The 20,324-nt window shown below is 39.8% G+C and overlaps 1 long non-coding RNA gene across 1 annotated transcript; it reads right to left on the bottom strand.

Annotated features, from left to right (window-relative positions):
- Positions 1 to 3,988: 3,988 nt before the first annotated feature.
- LOC141551584 (uncharacterized) lies at positions 3,989 to 12,371 on the bottom strand. The gene is made up of 5 exons (XR_012484908.1): positions 12,293 to 12,371; positions 11,113 to 11,370; positions 9,428 to 9,583; positions 8,451 to 8,498; positions 3,989 to 4,133 (listed from the first exon to the last, which is right to left on the bottom strand). It is a non-coding gene; the product is annotated as an uncharacterized LOC141551584 (long non-coding RNA).
- Between the last annotated feature and the right edge of the window lie 7,953 nt (positions 12,372 to 20,324).

The following is a 20,324-nucleotide window of genomic DNA, read 5'->3' as shown; positions in this document are numbered from 1 at the left end:
TATGTTATTCCTCCCTGCTCCTGAAAACTAGTTACCAATTTCTCAGGTCAAGAGCATATAGAAATAACACTTGGTATTTGTAACAAGTTAGTCCTGGGGAAAGGAAAGCCTTTCCATTTACATGTTATTCCTCCCTGCTCCTGAAAACTAGTTACCAATTTCTCAGGGCAAGAGCATATAGAAATAACACTTGGTATTTGTAACAAGCTAAGATTTGTAAAGAATTTACACAAACACACACATCATTTTATCTTCATATCAATCTTGTCTTATATAATCCAGATTGTCTTCATTTTATATATGAGGAAACTGAGGAATAGTGCGATTAAATTACTTGTCTGGGATCATACAACTCATACATATTTGAAGTCAAATTTGAACTCAGGTTTCCTGACTCAGTTATTTACTGTATCACTTAGCTATCACCCAGAATTTTGCAAACACAGGCCAAGACCAAGAGAGTTCCTGCAGAAGTATGTGGCAGAGAGCCATATGTGGATTTATGCTGCCCAAGAGGAGAGAGCATGACTTGGCAAGCCAAGAGAAGGTCCAACTTCTGCCATACTTCCTGCAGAAGTGCACAGCACAAATATGCTTTTCAACTTGGACCAAGGATTTGTGAGAAATGTTCCTGAATAGAATTCTTTTGGGAAAAAAGGTGGATTAGCTATGTAGCTCTGGAATAATATTTCCTTAAAGATGACCAACATGACATGACTGCTTTGGCTGGAGATTCACTGAGGACCACCTGTGAGTTAAGCAATGAACTTTGTCACTCTCCAGTATTAATGAATCAAAATCATTCTAGTTGGGCTTGATAGGAAAGAACTTTTCTTGCTTAGCAGCTTTTAAATTATACTTGTCTTCCTAGAGGGATGTTTATAGGCTGATTGTTTTTTTTCTTTGTTTTTAGGTATCTTCATGTAATGTTCAGGCTAGCTTTCTGGAGGTCCTTGAGATCAGCTCAAGTCCTTGATCTTAGTGGAGAAGTGATGAAGGCAGGAAAGCCACCACGAGGCTGATCAAAGATGGAATGTCTCATTTCCAATCTATCTAAGTCCTTAAATATCCTATTACAATTACATCATTACAGCATACTGATTATATGTGAACTGGAGAACCATTACATCACCATGCTAAGTACTAAGTATATATGTGAACTAGAGAACCATCATCTCATCAATTCCACTGAGTTAACATCTTGTTTCAAGGATACTTTCTCCAGAGTTCCGGCCCTCTACATCTTCATGTTTTTTTGTTTTGGTGGGGAGGTAATATTTCCATATGTGAAATCCTCATATTGTACATTGACTTTTTGTAAGGCAATTGGAGACTCAGTATTTAGAAAACCTAGATATAACTTATGTTGAAACTATAGTTGAGATTTACTATAGAATATTCTTGAGTAGACACACCATGAGCCAGAGAGATTCCTTTCTGGGGTCAGCCCCAGAGATTGGTCCCAATTCATGTGAGTCTCTTGAGGGCCACGGATCATGGGTTAAATCTAAATTCTGCATTTCTATAATCCCATATCAGCTTTGGTTGTTACCTTAACACCCACCTCCTGCTGCTGCTAGAGGAAGTCAAAAAATCTTGCTGAGCTCACTATAAACTCATGCTATCTAACCATCCAATCCTTTTTTCATTTCTGATTGACTTGCTAGCATACTCCTCTCACAGCCATCTGTTCTAAACCTCTTTTCTCCAACTTTCAAATTATTTTAGAGGAGTCAAACATGTGGCCCCTGATAATACTCTGGAGTAGGCTAAACCACATTAAAATACAATTGGGGAATATTTAATGAAATAAATGATAGAAGATAGGTGCTAATAGGTGGTTTTCTAAGCCACTATGCTGCTCAGTGACTCCAGTTTCTGGGTGAGTTTGATACCATAGGTGTGAATGACCTCACTTTATAATTTTGCTGAGGTCAAGAATATCTAACTTACACTCACTGTAAGCAGCTTCATCTCCCCTCTTCACTACCACAAATCTGTCTATGTCTTCCATTCCATGGGCTTCTCCATTGTTTCAGTACCAGAGGATGAGATGGCCCACTTCCTTGCCAAGACTAAGCCTTTCTCCATTGATCCCATTTTTCTTCTATTATAAGCTTTGTTTTTTTTCCTTTCCTTCTTTTTCTTCCTTCCTTTCTCCTTCCCCCTTACTGCTTTCTCTCCTCCTCTATCTTTCTGTCTCTTTCTTCCTCCCACTTTTCTTCCCTCCTTGTATACTTCCAAATAAGCAACAAGAATTTACCAATTATGGGGCAGCTAGATAGCACAGTGGATAGAACACCAACCCTGAAGTTAAGAGGACCCTAGTTCAAATCTGACCTCAGACACATAACTAGGAAGTGTTAACTTCCTAGCTGTGTGACCCTGGGCAAGTCATTTAACCCCATTTGCCTCAGCAATATATATATATATGTATATAGATATAGATATAGATATAGATATAGATATAGATATATATCACCTATGTGGCAAGCACCATTGGCTGGAGATATAAAGTTGACTTCCTCTTCAAAGTTGACCATTTCCTCTCTTATATTATCCCTAACACATACAACCAGGAGGAGGAATTGGCTTAGTTCATGCTCCCCTACTGCCACTTTTAAACCCCCATTTTCTGCCGTACTACTACCACGACCCAGCAACCTCTTTAACTTCTACTCCATCCTGTCCTTCCATGGACCTTCAGATCATCCTTCCTTCCCTTCCAATAAAGCTTAGTAACCTACCTCAATTTTTTTCCTTCACCCTTACCTTCATGAAGTGACCTCTGATTTTCTTCAGTTCTAGTCCCACTCTACCTTGGCCACTCACCAGTAATCACTCTCAGAAATCCCTTCGTTAGTTCTAAAGGGTGTGCTCTGGTACCAGGATTTTCAACTCAATCCACCTTAAATTGGAAGGGACTTACTTTCACAGTCACATAGGATGATCCAGGCTCTCAAGTAGGGACTGATTGTTACAACAAAGAATAACTGTCTTTTCTATGCAAATAACAACTGAGATACAGCTCCATCAACTGGGATAGGTAGTGTAGTGGATAAAAGTGCTGGATTTGAGAATCAAAAAGACTTGAGTTCAAGTCACCTCAGACACCTTCATTGTCTTTGTGGCCAAAGGGGCAAGTCATTTAACCCTCAAGTCTCTGTTTCTTCTTCTGTAAAATGAAACCATCTTTTAATCTCTCAGGATTTTTATGAGGTTCAAATGGGATGATATAGGTACAATAACATAGTTACAAACAAATATATATTTGCAAATTTTAAAGTGTTACACAAACAATAGCCATTATTATCCTCCTAAACTGGATTCAAGTACTAGAATTTCTAGTCACAATACTATAGCTATTAACCCTAATTAGGAGAAAGTCCAGCCCCAGAGTTTGGGTTCTAATCTCTGTTCTCCCTGCTTCCATGCATCTCCTCAAGACAATTCTCAATCCTGTCTATGTCTGTGACCAAAAAAAAAAAAAAAAAGGCTGCTTCAGGATGATCTTCTCCCCCTCCTTCTCCCCATCCCCACAGGTCTAATGTGGCTGATGGAATTCTGGCTGACAGAGTCTCTCAGAATCTCCTTTACTTATTGAGTTATTTTTCAGTTGTGTCCGACTCTTCATGATCCCATTTGGGGTTTTCTTGGTAAAGATTTTCCTTTTCTAATTCATTTTACAGATGACTAAACTGAGGCAAAAAGGTTGAAGTGACTTGTCCAGAGTCGAACAGCTAAGTTCTGTGTCTGAGACTGAATTTGAATTCAGTTATTCCTGCTCGAGGCTCGGTGCTCTATTCACTGTGCCACCTAGATGACTCAAATCTTTTTAGGATCCTTTGATTTAGGAGAGCGCCATATAAGACTCTGGAAGCAATACTACACCCTATACTTTTCAACAAGGAGGTGGTTCTGGCTTGGGGGAAACTCAAGGAATCTGTTAGAAGAAAATTTGGCACAGATTTAAAATAAAAGAAGGGGAAAGATTTAGGGTCTTTTTAATTATGTCAAAACAAACTTTCCCTCAGCCCCACAGTCTTTTTGTTCATTAGTGGGGAGGGAGGAGAGGTCAAGGGAATCAGGAGACCCTAAGAGGTGTATTTTCACGTGGCTCTTTTCCTCTGTTCCTGGAGGAAGAAAGAAGAGAGTGTTAGAAATACAAAGATCATAGACAGGGTAACCCAACTTGGATCATAATACCTTGGAGAGTTGGTCTTAGAGATCTAGTACTTCGCTCCTTTCCTTCCCCCCCACACATTCCTTCTCTCTCATCTTATAGGATAATTTTTTTTAAAAAATGTACTCTTTATTTAAGTCTTCCTCAGAATTCAAAATGTGTGTCTGATTCTGCCAGGGGTCTGGGGGCTTGGGAGCCTGAGAGATGTTTGTGCTGAGTATTTGTTGCATTGGATATTGTAATAGGAAATACAAGCATCCTTTCCTTTATTCCCTCTACACTACTCTACTCTACATCACACACACACACACACACACACACAGAATTATTTCTATATGGAATGACCTTCAGGTTGCTAAATGCAAAACTCATTCTTTCTTTAAGCTAAGTAGTAACATTTAGCCAGCCAACTTTTAGGACTCCATCAACCTGGATCATTGCTACAAAATGTTTCTCCCCCACCCCTTTTTGGCACACGATCAAAGTCAATTTTTACAATGTCCTGTTATATTTTATTTTATTTTTCTACATATAAGACCTTTCTCCTACTATCCCTGGCAATAGTAATCTTTTCCCTGTCTCTTCCCCTACTCTCAATAACCTGAGGGCTGGTCCGCAAATTCTTGCTTCTATTTCCCTCACAAATGGGATAGGAGGGAGATGAAGAATTGAGAAAAACTTGTTGAATTGAATTGGTCACTGCATCAAAGGTACTTGCCTAAAGTCACACAAACAGTGAGGGAAATAAGATTTGAATCCAGAGCCTCTGATTTCAAAGACTCGCCTAGACTCTGGCCTAGATTGTTGTTGGAATGTGGGAAGTAGAAAGATATTAGATGCTTTCTCTTCTAGACAATAGATTCCTATAACTAGCCAGTCCATAACACTGTAGCTTAACTTTGTTTGAGACCTCAGATTCACATATATCAAACAGAAAACTTCTCAATGCTTTATTTTAAGTGCAGGATGAAAGAATGCAAGAGCTTACATTCTCCAATTAATAAATGATCAAGGGTATATGAACAGGCAGTTTTCAGAAGAAGAAATCAAAGTTCTCTATATGTGTACAAAGAGATTTATAGCAGCTTTTTTGTGGTGGTCAAGAATTGGAAACTGAGGGGATACCCCTCAATCTGGAATACCATGGTGTGATATATGATTGTGATGTAATACTATTGTGCTATTAGAAATGATGAAGGGAGATGATTTCAGAAAAAGGAAGATTTATATGAACTGATGCAAGTTTAGAATCAGGAGAACAATGTATACTCTAACAGTATTATAATAAAAATCAATTGTGAAACAGTTGTTATAAAGTCATGACTAACTCTTTGTGATTTCATATAGGGTTTTCTTGATAAAGATACTGGAATGTTTGCCATTTCCTTCTCCAGCTCATTCTACAGATGAGGAAACTGAGGCAAATAGAGTTACTTGTCCAGGGTCACACAACTGGTAAATAAATGTCTGAATCCATATTTTGAATTCAGGTCTTCCGGATTTCTGACCAGACACTCTTACCTACTACCCAGATGCCCTGTGAAACACTTAGTAATTCTGATTCCAAGGATTCATAATATAAAATATTTTCCGCCTCAATTGAGAACTGATGGATTTACAATGCAAATTGAAGTATATATATTTTTTTCTTTTTCTTTCTTTTTTTCCCCAGAACATGGCTATAATAAAATGTTTTGCATGACTGTATGTATATAATGGGTATCATTATTTCTTGCCTTCTCAATGGGTGGTAGAAGGAGGTAGAGAATGTAAACTAAAAATAAAATTTAAATTAAAAAAAAAGAATGGAAGTTGCTCAGAAAAAGGAGAGGTAAATGAGCATGGTCCTGAGACATCAGGGAAGAGACTTCATTGAGGTCATGGCACTGGAGCCCCAAGGCCTTGAAGAAAGGGTAGAGGTAACAAGGCTAGTTTTCTGTTGAGGGGGGATACCAGCTAAGGCTAAAGTGGGAGTCCAAATTCTTTTTCCCATTTCCTCTAACCTCCTCCCCCAGCTCTGACCCTGTGAAAAGGGAGAAATTAAACATGGGGGGGGAGGAAGAGGAAGGAGAAGGAACATCAGTCTGAATCCAACAGGACAAGGATGCAAAGGAAACTTCACTCAAACCAAATAAATGACAATGATTTTTGACCTTGTCATATGGGGGAGGGCTATTGTCTATTGTTGCTTTGGAATTTTTCATGTTGAGTTGGGTGGATAATAATGAGAAGAAGAAAGGATCTTCTAAGGATTTAAAAATAGGAATGGATTGTAAAGGCCATATAGCTCAGTTTTCCCTCTCATTTTACAGATAAGGAAATTGAGGCTCAGGGAGACAAGAGAATGTTTCAAAGTCACAAAGATTACTATTCAAAGATTGCTGGTCATTTGACTCCAAATTCATGAGCTCTTTCCACTGTTGACATTTCTTCCTTAATTAGAAGTGGATAAGATGTGTAGATAGGTGATACCAGTCACTCTCTCTTCCTGCAGCCTCCTTTCCCATCACAGTGTGCCCTCCATTCCATCTCTAAATCACTATTGTTTTCTTTCCTTGCACACCTCCTGGACTCAGCCTTCCAAAGATAATACTTTGTTCTTAGGGTCAACCACCTCTTCTCCATAGCTACATCTGCCTTTTTCCTCAGGACACCAGCAAGAGATATTCTTCCATGATTCACTTTGTCTTTGAGACCTCTCTTGTCTCCCAGTGGCTGAGCTCCCTCCTTATTACTGGAGTTCCTCCTCTGCCCCCATACCACCTCCTTCAAACCTGTGCAACAAAGTCACAGCCTTAGAGAAACTTCTAAATGTGTGCGTGTGTGCATGTGTGTGTGTGTGTGTGTGTGTGTGTGTGTGTGTGTGTGTGTGTGAAACTGATGTCCAGTCACATCTGCAAAAAGGCTATCTCCAGAGCTGTCTCATTTCCAACCCTGAGAGTTTTGAGTCTTTTGTTGTTTGTCTTTCATTCTCAAAAAGGACCATGATATCAGCGAGGCGATGTCATGACGGGCAAGTGAATTGGATTTAAGTGAGGGAGGGCTGTGCAGAACCACTTGCCTCACTTTCCCCTTCAGAGCCATCTGGGTCCAGTGGCCAGATATAGATAGGATGATTGGAGATAACCCTGGATGCAGTGGGAGAACTTGGCCTTTTTAAGCTAAGGTTTTCAACAGTCTTTCCTCCTGAGGAAAGGAGGTTAAAGGCTCACCGTCATTCTCTTTATTAAACATCTCCCTCAGACTCCTTGATTGGTCACCTATAGGTCCCAGGCCAAGCTCCATTTGGCCATTGTTTGGGTCCTGATTGACTCAGATTGAATGTAAGTAGCAGTCATTTCTCTGAACAGAAACCCTGAAGGTGTTCCCTTCTCAGATTGGTTCATTTATTTATTTAGGGGTGGGTTAAAAGAAGAGATTCTTTTTCCTCCCCCTTTTAAAGAAAACTTTATTTTCAAAACATATGCATGGATAATTTTTCTTTCTTTTCTTTTCTTTTTGCTGAGGCAATTGGGGTTAAGTGGCTTGCCCGGGGGTCACATGGCTAGGAAGTATTAAGTGTCTGAGACCAGATTTGAGCTGAATTCAGGGTTAGCACTCTATCCATTGTGCCATCTCGCTGCCCTGCATGGATAATTCTTCAACACTGATCCTTGTAAAACCTTGAGTTCCAAATTTCCCCTTCCTCTCCCCTAAATGGCAAGTAATCCAATATGTGTTAAACATGTTAAAATATGTTACATCCAATATATGTATGTATATTATCTTGCTGCACAAGAAAAAGCAGATCAAAAAGGAAAAAAAAGAGAAAGCAAAATGCAAGAAACAACAAAAAGAATGAAAATGCTATGTATACAATGATCTTCTGGTACTGCTTGTTTAACTTAGCATCAGTTCCTAGAGGTTTCCTCTAGCCTCTCTGAAATCACCCTGCTGGTCATTTCTTACAGAACAATAGTATTCCATAGCATTCATATACCATAACTTATTCAGCCATTCCCCAACTGATGGACAACTGAGTTTCCAGTTTTTCATCACTACAAAAACGGCTGCCACAAACAGTTTTGCACATGTGGTGCAAAGAGGAGATTCTTTGCCTCAGTTGTATCCTACCTCAATCACTGAAAGCATGGTTGTTTCAGTCAAACTGAGACCTCTTGAACACTTAAGCTTAAAAGGCCAACTGCATCCAGGGGATGCACTGAGTGCTGCTGTTGTTGCTGTCTTCCCCCACTACTGCTTTTTGGATAGGAGCCCTTCTACTCACCTATTTTCGGCCTCTCCCTCTTGACCTTTTCTTGGAATTTCTCTTGTGCTAAAAGAAACAAAGACTTTATTCTACCAGATTTCCCGAAGTTGTGAACCTTAACACTTTAGGGACTTGCAAATTGTTTCCCCTTCACTTTCCCCTAACCATAAATCTGTCTCATCAGCCATCCTTCTAGTCTCTGCCTTGCCTTCTTACTTGGTTCTTTGGCCAAATAGAGCAGATCAGTCTAAGGGATAAGCATCTTACTGTGTTATTCATAGCTAGAGTGCGTGGTCATTTGCAGCTTATGGTTTCAGAGGGCTTGGGAAGGTCACTCTGCACCCCACCCTCACCCATGTTTCTTGGAATGCTATCAAGATATTTAATCCAATTCCCTCATTTTTCCAGGTGAGTAAATGGAGTTCCCTTGGAGAAGAAAAGTGATTTGCCAAAGAATCACAGTAATCAAAATGACAAGGCAGGATTCCAAATCAGGCCTTTCACTGTCTTTCCCATAAAGAGCTCAGGTTAATGATGACCCTGAGAAGGGGTGCCATGGGGACAAAATTCATTCACAATGAATGGATGGGTGGAGAGTAATTAGCCAGCTATTCTCTGATAAATCCTTTGGGGATTTTTAACCACAAGGGGGCTCACTGTGCTCAACTAGACTGTATATTATTTCATCCATCACCCTAGTGAGTGGAAATGCATAATGGGCATCTCTCCTCTCCCAACAGCCCCAAAACAGGGAGAACTCCAGAAAGCTCTGGTTCTCCAAGCACAGAGGAATGTTTTATAATACTGACACAATAAAAAGGGCCAGAATCTCAGTGGGGAGATAAGGCAAGTCATCCCTCCAGCTAATAGCTCCAAGAGCCTTGAATTGAGAGTTTGAACCTCCTCATGTTCCTGGACCTCACTTTCTACTTCTGTAAAATGGGGGGGCTAGCCAATATGTCCCCTGTGTTCTTCACTCTAGTTCCCATTCTTACCGAAGTTCTGCCCTTGTTTTTCCTTGATCCTGATCTTCGGGGATGATAATGTCGAGGTCTCTTGTCAGGTAACGGTCCTATTGCCTCCTGTTCAGATCGATTATGTTGGTTGTATTTAGCTTGGTCCCCTGATCTGGTGTTTATTGTCGGTCTCTCCTGTGACAAAAGCTAGTAAGCACATTCACAAAGAAAGCTAAAGGCTCCTTTGCAAAATTGGCCCTTTCAAGGCCCCTAGCTTTGGTATTAGAGGACTAGGATGCAAATCCCAATTCTACTAATTACTAGCTAGGTGACTTTGGTCAAACCACTTAAATCTGCCTGGATCTCAGTTTCTTCATCCATAAAATAAGAGAATTAAACTTGGAATTAAAACTCATGATCAAAAATGCCTTTGTTTCTCCCATGTCCAAGTATGAGTTATCAAGAGTTATTTTCAGTCATGTCTCACTCTTCATGATCCCATCTGGGGTTTTCTTGGCAAAAATACTTGAGTGTTCTGCCATTTTCCACTCCAGCTCATTTTCAGATGAGGAACCTGGGTTAAATGACTTGCCTAGGGTCACATAGTAGCAAGATCTGAGGTTAAATTGTAACTCAGGTTTTCCTGACTCCAGGCCTGATGCTCTATCCACTGTGCTATATTACTGCTTTCTACATAGTACATAGGTGCAGTTAAACAAAGAAAAATACTGTATTTGGAACCAGGAGTTCTGGGTTCAAATTCGGACTTTGCTATTAGACCTTAAGTCAAGATACTCAACCTCTTTAAGATTCAATTTTCTTATGTATGCTAAGGGTTAAACAAAGTTGTCTTCTTAGTTCTAAATTATTGCTATTGTTCAGTTGTGTTCAACTCTTTGTGACCTCTTGGGGATTTCCATGGCAAAGATAATGGAGTGATTTTTGAGTTAGGCCAAGAGAAGTTAAATGAGTCCAAGGTCACTTGGTTAGTGAATGTCTGAGGCAGAATTTGAATTCAGGTCTTTCTGAAAATGCCTTTCCCAGGGGTCACACAGTTAAGATAATTTGACTGTGTATGAGAATGAGGCTGATGATTTTGCACTGCTCTGCCTTGCTCTGAAATCCAATTCTCATGCCAATCAAGACATCAGCATCACCCCCACTCCCACCCCTCTGAGCTGCCATTGCTCCTTTTCAAAAATGATGAACAACAAAAACAAGAGCAGCAGCTAAGAAGTATCAGAAAACGGGATTAAACCAGCCTTCTGATTCATCACACTCATCCTTCTTTCTTTCTACTATGTTGCTGTCCAGGGACCAGAGAAGGACTGAATGGAGGCAGAATTAACTCCCAAGTGCAAATTAGGTGAAATTAAAAGGAAAGCCTCTTTGAGACACCCTCAGGACTTCACCGTCTCTCCTTTCTACCCCAATTTCTCTTTTTTAGATATTAGGGTTTAGGGCTGGAAGAGAATTTATGGAAAGCTCTTTTCTAGCTGAAGAACCTGAGGAAAAAATGATTTGTTTAAAGTCATAGAGGGAGTAGAAAGTAGCAAAGTAGAACTTGAACCAAATCTTCTGATTTCTAATCTAATAGATTCTCTCTCTATACACTGCACCGCATGTATTATTTCTCCCAACAATCGGGGCCTTTCCTGCCCCAGGGAAGGAGCATTGGGAACATGCTTCGGGGAGTGGAGTTGCAAGCCTGCCTCTGCACACACCTGAGTTTGTTTCTGGGAATACAGTGTTGGCCCCCGGCATTTCCTCTGGGTCTGATGCTGTTGGTTCGTTGAGTCGTGGCTGCTGTGTCTTCCACAGCAACTGAGGCTTCCTCTTCTCTCAGAGTGGTGACTCCTGAGCCTCTCAGAAGCCGAGGAACTCGATGGTTTTTCCATTGGTAATTGACACACTGCCCCCAGCTTTGGAATATTCTTGGTCACAGCCTCGCTCCTTGGTGTTGGCTCTAGGCTGAGGTTGACCTGCAAAGCGGGTGTGAGACGGACATTGGCTCAGACTTACACTGTCCCATGGCTGAGAGAGCGTTCCTGCTCCTGTCCCTGTCCATGAGCTCTGAGTGGGCAGCTTCATCTGGCCCCTTTGTAGCACTGGACTGCACAGACCCTAACCCTCCCCTCCAAGGTATCTAACGGTCCTCAGGATTCATTCACTGGCTAGTCACCTATGAAGCACTCACCATGTGGGGAGTACCATCTATCCATCATCACCTGGGCAGAGCCTAATGAGATACTTATATCTCACCAAAGATCATTTAGAAGTGGGGCTGGCCCCGGTGGAACTCACTCTAGCATCTCCAAGCACGCAATAACTGGGATGAGATCCCAGCAGAGAATATTGTGGGAGGTCAGAAGCAGTTAAGTCTGACTAGTGGAATCATGGAAACCTGACTAACAGCATGACTTTGTCCTAAAGTCAGGATTAGAATTCTCATAGAATGAGATATACTATGATAAGGGAGGGTCAATACTCAGTCTGGTTAGGGGAGGGCTTCCCAGCTGGAACCAAGGGGAAGGTTTAAGCAAGGTTAGTCAGGGTTTAATCTATGGCCAGGGTCAGGGTTCAGGGTTCATGGTAGATTAGAGAACAAGCTAAATGAGCCATGGGGGACAGACCTTACAAAACTTACAAAGACCTTACAAAGCTCTAACTCTGGAGCTACTCAAGTGCAGGGTCTCCAATGTCTACATTTATTGCAGGCCTCCCAGCTTAGTACTGAGGAGATGAACCCATGGAGGAAAGCATTGGTCTGGAGGTTGGACTAGCAGAAATATTTGCTACACTCAGTAGATTAGGGCAGAGGGCTGGAACAGTCTGATTCTGAATCCTAGAATGTTAGCATCGCTTTCTGCAGTTGTTCCATGGGGATCTGAAGGTTCTACCTACCTTTCCGTGGGGCAAGTGTCGGTGCCTCCTGTTGTCTGTGCCTGTGGTCCTGGGTGCCTCACTCTTGGAGGCTCTGCCTACAATCATTCCCTCTGTTAGGTCACCTTCCCCTCGCCTGATCTAGTCATTATGAGGGAGCTATTGACATCATCTTGTCTGGTTGAGGGTGGGTGTTACTGTTGGAGGAGACTGGAAAAGTCATTTGGGGCATTTGAGTTTCTCTTTCTACCTTTCCACTCTTTTTCTGTTGAAAAATCCTTTTCCTTTAAAGCTCAGATCAGGTGTCACTGAGTATAAAGTATGAAGTATGAAGGCCCTGATTCCTCAGTTAAAAGTCATTTATTTCTCTTCAAATTTTCCAAGAACACCTAGTCTAACCTGACCAATCCTCCCTTGAATCAAATTTATATGTGTATCTGTCATATTAGGCAGCTAGGTAGGCCAGGAGTGAAGAAGATTTTTTTACAACAATATTTAATTTTTCCAATTACATGTACTTGTTTTCAATTTTTATTTTTGTAAGATTTTGAGTTCCATTTTTCTCCTTCCCTATCCTCTCCCTTCCCCAAGATAGCAAACAATCTGATAGGTTATATATGTACAATCATTTTAAACATTTCCATGTTAAAAAGACTCCTCTTTCTGAACTCAAATCTGGCTTCAGACACTTACTAGTTGTATGACCCCAGGGCAAGTCACTTAACCCTACTTGCCTCAATTTACTTATCTGTAAAATAAGCTGAAGAAATAAATAGTAAATCACTCTAATATCTCTGCCAACAAAACTCCAAATAGGGTTTTGGAGGGTCAAACATGATTGAAAAATACTGAACAACAATATGTCATATTGATTAATAAACATTTATTAATAAATAATCAATCAACCTTCTTTAAATTATAAGCTCTTTGAGGTCATGAACTCTGTTGATACTTTTTGAGTCCTCAACAATGAGAGCAGTACTCAGGGATTTAATATTAGTTACCTTGGATTGAATTGTGAAGCTAGTAGATTAGGACACTCAAGGAGCTCCTCATAAATTAATTGTCATCTACTGAGATCATACAAGGTAGTGAACTAGGGAGGGTGGGAGATGGAACCAGGACTTATCTTTGAATCTCTGATTGGACATTTACTAGCTAGGTCACCTCAGGAAAGACTCTTTTCTTTAATTTTCAGGTCCCTCATCTGCAAATTGAGGGATTGGACTAGATTGGGGTTTCTTTTCTTTTTTTGCTGAGGCAATTGGGGTTAAATGACTTGCCCAGGGTCACACAGCTAGGAACTGTTAGGTATCTGAGGTCAAATTTGAACTCAGGTCTTCCTGACTTCAGGACTGGTGCTCTATCCTCTGTGCCATCTCGCTGTCCTTAGATTAGGGTTTCTTATAATTTCAAAGGCATCTGTTACCTTGAGATTTTGCTCTTTTTAATAACTGTATCTCAATAGAACTTGTGATCTTTGTAATCTTATGTATTTTATATTGTTTGTTAAAAAAATATTCCGAGGACAAGTCACCATAGTGACCACAAGATAGCGAGGCAGGAAAGTATTGCAATTTATAGAACGCTAAATCTTGAGTTAGGAAGACTTGAATTCAAATCTGTCCTCAGACACTTTCCTAGCTGTGTGACCCTGGGCAAGTCACTTAGCCTCTCTCTGCCTTTAGTTTTCTCAACTATAAAATGGGGATTAATAACAGCATCTACCTTGATGTGTTGTGAACATCAAAGGAAGAAATATTTAGAAAATGCTTAGCACAGTCAATGTCTGGCATGTAGTAGCCACGATGTAAATATCTTTTCCCTTTTCTACCCACCTTCAGTGATGAAGATGACTAGGTAATCCCTTAGTTCCAAATCCTTGAGCTTATGATCATTATGATGAAAAAAGAGTACTTTCCCCTCCCACTTTTCACTGAAATAAACCAATTAGATCTTCTTCAGATTTATAGCCTAGGACTTAGTCATATATTTTAAGGCTGCCTCCTCCTCAGGGTTCTTGACTTCCTAGACTTCCACGACAAATATGCTGCACTCAATTACTACACACACTTCCAGACCTGGACTATGTATCATGGAGATTTTCAGTAGAGCACCTGGGGTACTCTCCTCTCATAGTGCCTCCAGAAAAGCTACCCAAGCTTCAAAATAACTGCAGGTTCATATCCATTCCAAACCAAAGCTCATGAACCCCGATTCACTTTTACTAATCATCCAAAATAGGCAGCTATTTAGTGGATAGAGTTCCTGCCTCAAGTCAGGAAGAGTTATCTTCAGGAATTCAAAATTCAGACTCAGGCGCACTTGCTAGCTATGTGATCCTGGGCAAGCCACTTAACCTTATTTGCCTCAGTTTCCTCATTTGTAAAATGAGCTGATGAAGGAAATGGCAGACTACTCCAGTATTTAGGCCAAGAAAACTCTAAATGAGATTACAAAACGTTGGACATGATCAAACAAAAAAGTCATCCAAAAGACAAAATTTGTTCAGAGCAAAGGCTCTCAATGAAATAACATGGTAAATATATAGTAAATAAATTATCAGTGAAACGACTTAGGAAGAAAGGTAGCAATGGAATATGTCTCTGTAAACCCGGAAAGTATAAAATCAGTAAGAAGAGTAGGAATATTCATGAAACAAGGCCGGAGAGATACATCTGTAGGGATTCCATGTAGCTTGGGTATATATATGGAAAGACCCATACAAGGAACATATAACCCTCTGACACTGAAAGGGAGTCATAGCCAATGACCTTGGGCTTGCTTTCCACTGATCTCATCTATTGAATAATCTTTGCTGAGACTCAAATCTTCAGAGATCCACACCCACACACCCAAAAGTACTTTGAAAAAAGACAGACTGGGAAAATATTGATAATGCCAGGCCAGTAGGCTCAGGTTTCCATGTTCATTTTCCTCCTTTGTTTTTTTTTTTAGGTATGGGATAGCCCCCAGGGGAGCACTATACTGGCTCCTGAGAATGTCTCACGTGGGTCTTTGTAGGCTGTCCCTTTACCCTCTCTTCCATTTTCTCCTCTAAAATGAAAGGAGATGTATCAAATTTTTGTTGTTTTTCCACACATGGGGGAAGTGATGCCATGACATACAAATGAATTGAGCAATTTGGGTCCAGTGGCCAGATATAGAGCAGGACAACTGGAGATGGTCTTGGATGCAATGAGCTCAGGTCTTCAAGAGATCTCAGTTTGATTGAGACTGTATCCATTTAATGATTAAGGCAACTGAGGCAGAGAATCCATGGCTGAACAACTTGTGATATATGATTGTGATGGAATATACTGTTATAAGAGATGAGGAGTATGATGATCTTAGAGAAACATGGAAATAATGAAGAGTGAATGGGCAGAACCATGAAAATATTGTATTCAGTAATAATGATATTGTTTTAAAAAACTGAGCAAATAAGTCATCTTAATTATTATAAGTATACAAATTACAAAGGATGTATGAAGATTATCTGCTTGCAGAGAAAGAACTGAAAAATAGAAATGTGTAAAGAATGATATTTTATACACACACACACACACACACATACACACACACACACTTGTGTCTAATGTTAGCCATCTCCAGGATAGGAAAAGGAGAGAAGAAAAAAGGAAAAAAAGAAATTGACATAATAATTTTACTATATATTTAAATGGAATAGCAAGTTGAACATAAAGGATTTTCAGTTTCATATGCAATCTTTCTTTATGATATTATATTATGAAAATACTTGTTTTACTCCATAAATTAAAACAAATTAAAAAAAAAAAGAAATCAGATAAAGCTACCTTCTCTTCTCTTTGATGATTATTCTTCTATCATTTGTTCTGTACCAGATATTTTTAATAATGCTATTTTATGCATTTTGAAGTCATTTGGTAATCATTTATTGTGTGTCAGACACTGATACAAAGGCAAAATGATACTATCCCTGACCTCAAGGAACTTACCTACTTTTTAGGGAGAAATAATGCATATACATATAACCATTTACTAAATATATAAAATGGAAGTACAAAGTATTTTAGAAAGAAGGCTAGAGAGACCTCCAAAGGTCCACATTAGAAATAACTTTTGAGTTGAGCATGGAAGGAGAGTAGAGATTCTAAGGGAGTGGGGGAAGCAGAGGGGACAGTTAATGAAAAGGCATGGAGATGGAAGCTGGGATGTCATTTATGAGGTACAGTAAGAAATCACTTTGGCTAATTTGTAGAATATGAAAAAGAAAACATTATAAGGCTGGAAAGGTAAGTTTGGAACAGGATTTAAAGAGGTTTTAAATACCAGACAGAGTAATTTGTATAATATTTGATCCAAGTGTTAATAGGGAACCACTAGAAGTTATGTTTTAGAAATGTCTTTTGTCAGCTTTATGGAAGACATTGGAAAGGAAAGAAACAAGATCTAGACAGACCAAATTAGGACGCTATTTACAATAGTGAGAAGAGATGAGGACAGGTTTCACAGACAGGTTGATATGACAAGACTTGGAGGATGATTCACGATGTAGGTGAAAGAGTGTGAGGGGTCAAGGATGGCATCAAGGTTGAAAAATCTGGATGGCAGGAAGGATGTTAATGTCTATGGAAATAGGAAAGTTTGGAAGAAGGTTGGAATTAAGGGGAAAGACCTCCCCTTGACCAATTATTTTCCTCTTGGGGATGAGTGAAAGCTGTCCCTTAATTTTATAAATGAAGACATCAAAATCCAGAGATCTTAAATGGTTTGCCCAGGGTCACACATTGAGTGTGACCATCAAAGCTGAGAGTCAAACTCAAGTCTATCCTCCCTCCAAGTTCAATGTTTTTTCCACTATGCCATCATTTCTCTCATGTTCTTGCCTACTTTCTTGTCCATATAAAAAACAATCTTTATGGCTTTCAAAATAATTCTATGGAATAATCCACTGGCATTTTGATTGGTATTACATTAAATCTACAAATTACGGTGGGAAGTACTGATAGTTTTACTATATGAGGTATATCCAACTGCATATAGGAGATAGCTCCTTAATTGTTTAGTTTATTTTTTAAAAGTCATTTAAATTATCTTTGCATAGGCCCTGTGTATCTGTGGCCAGGTTCAAAAATGCATTTTACTTGATGCATTTCATTATTGTTATAAATGATCTGCCTTTCTGTTGTTGCTGCTGATTTTTGTTTGTAATATATAGACATGCAGATAATATGGTGTTTAATCTTGTACTCAGCTACCTTGCTAAAGATATATTATTACCTCAATTTTTGTGGTTGCTGTTCTTGAGTTTTCTAGATAACCAATTGTGTCATCTTCAAAAATGTATTCTAACTTTATCATCGCCAATACCTCGGATATGTATTTTATGGTCATTGCCAAAGGTGAGTGAGACTGAGGAGACTGCCTTTGCTTCTCTTCATTTCTCTGCATTCCGTTCCTAGCTCATTTATTCCCATGGCCCAAACTATGACCTCTATTCTTAGGATGCTCTGCAGCCCTGAGCCATATCTACACTTCCAACTGTCTACTCAAACATCATCATCTGCTGGTGCTTCAAACTCCACAAGCCCTAATCAAGATTATTATTTTTCACCCTAAACTTCCTCCTTGTTTTGATTTCTTTACTTTGCTCTGTGGTTCTGCCAGTCATTGCTAGGTGGCACAATAGATAGAATACTAAGTCTGGAGTAATTTCCTGAGTTCAAATCTGACCTCAATCACTAGCTATAGAAAGTCACTTAATCTTGTTTGCCTTGATTTCCTCATCTGTAAAATAAGCTTGAGAAGGAACTAACAAGCCTTCCAATATCTTTGCCAAAGAACAAATAAACCAAAATGGAGTCATGGAGAGTCAGACAACTAAAAAATGATTCAACAGTAACATCTGCCAATCTTCTAGTCTTCCACATTTGAAATCTCTTTTTCTCTCACCTTCCCTCCTTCCTTCCTTTCATCCCTCCCTTCCTCCCTCTCTCCTTCTCTCTTCCTTCTTCCCTTCAGTCTTCCTTCCCTTCTTCCCTCCTTCCCTCCCTCCATCCTTCCTTTCCTTCATCTTTCCCTTCTTCTCTCCTTTCCTCCTTCCCTCTTTTTGTCCCTCTCTTCTTCTCTCCTTCTTTTCCTCCCTCCCTCTCTCCTTTCCTCTTTTTCTCTCTCCCTCACTCTCTCTTTCTTTCTCCCCTTCCATCCTCCTTCCCTCTCTATATCTCTCTGTCTCTCTCTTCCTCCTTTCTTCTCTCCCTTTCTCACTCCCTTCTCTCTTACCTCCTTTCCTCCCTCCTTTCTTCTCTCCCTCCCTTCTTTTCTCCTTCCCTCCCTCCCTCCTTTTCTCCTTCCCACCCTCTCTCTCTTCCCTTTCCCTCCTCTTCCCTTTCCCCTTCTTCTCCTTCCCTCCCTCTTTGTCTCTTCTCTTTCTCCCCCTTCCCTCTTTCTCTCCTCTCTCTTCCCTCTTCCTCCCTCTTTGTCTGTCTCCTCCTTCCTCCCTTCCTCTCTGTATCTCTCTCCCTCCTTTTTTCCCTTCCTCCTTCACTTCCTTTCTATTTTTCTCTCTTCCTTTTCCTCTTTTTCTAATCTCTCTCACACTCCTTATGTCCAATCTTTTATTATTATTATCATTATTATTATAGCTTTTTATTGGCAAAACATATGCATGGGTAATTTTTCAACATTGACCCTTGCAAAACCTTCTGTTCTAACTTTTCCCCTCTTTCCTCCACCCCCTTGTGAGTCCCATTCTCACATGGCAGGTAGTCCCATACATGTTAAATATGTTAAATACAATATATGTAATAAATATGTATACATATTTATACAGTTGTCTTGCTACACGAGAAAAATCAGATTTAGAAAGAAGGTAAAAATAATCTGAGAAGAAAAACAAAAATGCAAGGAAACAATAGCAGAAAGAGTGAGAATGCTATGTTGTGGTCCACGCTCATTTCCCAGTGTTCTTTCTCTGGGTGTAGCTGGTTCTGTTCATTACAGATAAATTGGAACTGATTTGGATCCTCTCATTGTTGAAGAGAGCCACATCCATCACAATTGATCATCATATAGCATTGTTGTTGAAGTATATAATGATCTCCTGGTCCTGCTCATTTCACTCAGCATCAGTTCATGTAAGTCTCTTCAAGCCTCTCTGTATTCATCCTGCTTATCCAATCTTTTTAAAAGCCTTGCCATTTCCACCTCTATAACATCTCTTGGATTTATATTGCCTTCTACTAAAATGGAAGCTTCCTGAAAGCAGAAACTTATTTTCATTTGTATATCTAGTGCTTAGTAAACTGTTTCAAACATAAGAAATTCTTAATAAATGCTTCATTCACTCATTCATATAGTCTCTATTTTCTTCATGAACTTCACTCTACTGTGAACCTTGCTACTACATTCTTGACTATGGCAAAAATCTCCTTTCATTTTTTCTTTTTTGATTTCCACTCTCTCATCATTCCAATCTATCCCTCAAAACTATTGCTAGACTCATGATGTTACTCCACTACTCAAAATCTTCAGTTGCTCCCCATTGCCTCCCAAGCAAATGTCAAAGGATTCTCCCTGGCCTTCAGGATTCCCCTATTTCTCCCTCCTCCAAACCTTTCCAGCTTTATATGCATTGCTGCTTTCCATGTACCCTGCACACAAGTAAAACTACCACTTTCCAGCTCCCATCCACACTTTTACTCTCCTGCCCCAGTGTTTCTTTACTAGTGCTGTTTCCTGTAGTTGAAATGTCTCCTCTCACTCTCTTTACTGGTTGGCTTCCTATCCATTTTCAAAAGTTCAGCTCAGATGTCAGCTCCTCTCAGGAAACTTTCCTGATCCCTCCTGATAACAACCTTCTCCACAAAACACCGTGATGTTCTTTTCTTATAATAATCTGTGTTCTCCCGGGTTCTGTTGATGTTCCATCCCCAACCTTGAGCACAGTGCGTTGAGAATTCACTGTAGATATTTAATCAATATTTGTGTAGTGAACAAAGGAAAAAAATCAATAAGTTTATCCCCTCTAGAATTGAATCTAAGATGGAGTTCTTAGTTGACTTTGACT

Source organism: Sminthopsis crassicaudata, chromosome 1 (genome assembly GCF_048593235.1).
Source record: "Sminthopsis crassicaudata isolate SCR6 chromosome 1, ASM4859323v1, whole genome shotgun sequence".
NCBI classification, from domain to species: Eukaryota; Metazoa; Chordata; class Mammalia; order Dasyuromorphia; family Dasyuridae; genus Sminthopsis; species Sminthopsis crassicaudata.
Note: the sequence above shows the minus strand (reverse complement) of the source record. Positions and strands in the feature narration are given on the sequence as shown.